The 2,934-nt window shown below is 36.6% G+C and overlaps 1 non-coding gene across 1 annotated transcript; it reads right to left on the bottom strand.

Annotated features, from left to right (window-relative positions):
• Positions 1-2,412: 2,412 nt before the first annotated feature.
• Positions 2,413-2,484, bottom strand: TRNAW-CCA (transfer RNA tryptophan (anticodon CCA)). The gene has a single exon. It is a non-coding gene; the product is annotated as a tRNA-Trp (tRNA).
• Positions 2,485-2,934: the final 450 nt, after the last annotated feature.

Raw genomic sequence — 2,934 nt, 5'->3', positions numbered from 1 at the left:
CAAAGACCTTTTTCCTATATAGAATTTTGTGGTCAGCTCTTTTTATTCTCACTGAAGACAAAAGTCATCTCTATGATATCAGGATATTCAGAGAGAATTATGTTGGCATATACTGTGGGTAGGATTGTCTTAACAGCAAAGTTGCATCTACTCAATAAAATGTTTATTTGAAACATTTTACTCAGCAAAGGCAATTCTCTAGTCATATTGCCTAGTGATGGTTTTGTGAGGACAACAGAATTAGTGGATGCAGGTTCTGAACTCAGCCATTGTACATGTCTAATAATGTGCAGGGACCAGAACAAATCTGTTCACAGGGAGCTGTCAGTTGTCATTGGGTACTTTGGGATCTACTAAGCAGCAAAGAGAGCAAATCCTCTCTCATACTGTCAGTGCTTTATGTTGTCTTCAATATTACATCTTTAAGTTAGTAGAGATCCAGGGGTAGAGATATGGGGTAGAGATCCAGTTTAGGAGATAGGTATTATCTTCTATAAACTGTCTTATTTTTATTACCTGCCTTGAAATCTTAAGGGGCAAGAACTGTGAAGAAGGTATCACTTATTATTTTTTGATCATATATTAAAAATGGATTGTTAATTCTTACCTTTTTTCATGATCAGATGCTAAAAAATGGACCATCAAGTACAGGTACACCCAGAAATCATGGAATTTAAAGAAATAAGGACCCTACATCTAAGATGCTTCTATTGGAGCATCCAACTCCCCAACCCACCGCTCCCTCCGGTGCCACCCCCCCTCCCACCCAGATTAAATCAGAACAGGCAAAGACAGACCTGCTTAAATGACACTGAAAAGACTGCTGAAGTAATTACAAACATTGTCAGTGGCTGTCAGGAGGAAGGTCGTGGAATAGCACGACTCAGTGACTCTTTATCTGGGTTCAGTGATAAATGCCAGGCTCAGTTCACTCAGTCAGCTTGTCTCCCTAATGATATGCTGAAGCATTAAAAATGGATTTCTTCTTTGTCAACAGTACATCACATATATCTAAGATGATTGGCAGTTTTCTACTCTAATTTGATTCTTAGAATTTTTTTTTTTGAGTAAGTTGGTACATGAACTTGGTTTGTGACATTGGCTATGACTACAAATTTTCTATTTAAAACATTAGATAGGCATAACAGAAAGAAGAGTAGCCAAATCTTTGGGTTAAAGTTCTTGTTATTAAATACTGTGTAAACTACTTAACTAGTAATTCCTCTAAGGCTCAGTTTTCTCAAATGTAAATTTGAAATTAAAATATCTTCTTCATGGTGTTGTCATTAGATAGAATGACATAGGTATAAACCATAGTAGGTCCTCAAAAACTGTGTGTCTTCTTACACTAGATAGTAATGCATTTAAAATAAAAAAAAATGATTTTCTGATGTTCAGTTGAAATTCTCCTAGTTGAAAATTATGTAAATAAATCAGACAATTTTTTTAAATTTTATTTTTTTAATTGAAGTATAGTAGATTTACAATATTGTGTTAGTTTCAGGTGTAGAGCACAGTGATTCATTTATATATGTACATATGTATATATTCCTTTTCAGTCTCTTTTCCCATATAAGTTATTACAAAATATTGAGTGTAGTTCCCTTTGCTATACAGTAGGTTTTTATTGGTTATCTATTTTATATATAGTAGTGTGTATATGTTAATCCCAACCTCCTAATTTATCCCTCCCCCCATCCCCCTTTCCTTTTGGTAACCATAAGTTTTTTTTCTATGTCTGTAAGTCTATTTCTGTTTTGTAAATAAGTTCATTTGTATCATTTTTTTAAGATTCCACATATAAGTGATATCATATGATGTTTGTCTTTCTCTGTCTGACTTACTTCACTTAATATGATTATCCATGTTGCCGCAAATGGCATTATTTCACTCTTTGTTATGGTTTATACTCCATTGTATATATATACCACATCTTGTTTATCCATTCACCTGTTGATAGACTTTTAGGTTGCCTCCTTGTCTTGGTTACTATAAATAGTGCTGCAGTGAGCATTGAGGTGCATGTATGTTTTTGAATTATGGTTTTCTCTGGATATATGCCCAAGAGTGGGATTGCAGGATCATATGGTAGCTCTATTTTCCGTTTTTTAAGGAATCTCCATACTGTTGTCTGTATTGGCTGTACCAATTTACATTCCCACCAACAGTGTAGGAGGTTTCCTTTTTCTCCACACTCTCTCCAGCATTTATTGTTTTTTAATTTTTTATTAAAATTTTTTTCCATTTATTTAATTTTTTAAATTATTTATTTATTTATTTGGCTCTGCTGGGTCTTAGTTGTGGCATGAGGGATGGAGGATCTTCATTGCTGCATGCGGGATCTCTAGTTGCAGAATGTGGGATCTTTAGCTGTGGCATGTGAACTCTTTATTTGTGGCATGTGGGATTTAGTTCCCTGACCAGGGATTGAACCCAGGCCCCTGCATTTGGAGTGCAGAGTCTTAGCCACTGGACCACCAGGGAAGTCCTTCCAGCATTTATTATTTGTAGACTTTTTTTTTAAAAAAATTAATTTATTTATTTTTGGCTGCCTTGGGTCTTCGTTGCTGCATGCAGGCTTTCTCTGATTGTGGTGAGTCGGGGCTACTCTTCATTACGTGTGTGGGCTTCTCCTTGCTGTTCTTCTCTTGTTGAGGAGCACAGGCTCTAAGCGTGCAAGCTTCAGTAGCTGTGGCACGCGGGGTTAGTTGCTCCGTGGCACATGGGATCTTCCCAGACCAGGGCTCAAATCCCTGTCTCCTGCATTGGCAGGTGGACTCTTAACCACTGCACCACCAGGGAAGTCCCTAGACTTTTTGATTATGGCCATTCTGACTGGAGTGAGGTGATATCTCTTTGTAATTTGGGTTTGCATTTCTCTAATAATTAGTGATGTTGAGCATCTTTTCATGTGCCTTTTGTCCATCTGTATGA

Source organism: Physeter macrocephalus, chromosome 15, assembly GCF_002837175.3.
Source record: "Physeter macrocephalus isolate SW-GA chromosome 15, ASM283717v5, whole genome shotgun sequence".
NCBI lineage: Eukaryota > Metazoa > Chordata > Mammalia > Artiodactyla > Physeteridae > Physeter > Physeter macrocephalus.
The sequence above is the reverse complement of the archived record's forward strand: the minus strand, read 5'-3'. Positions and strand labels throughout refer to the sequence as shown.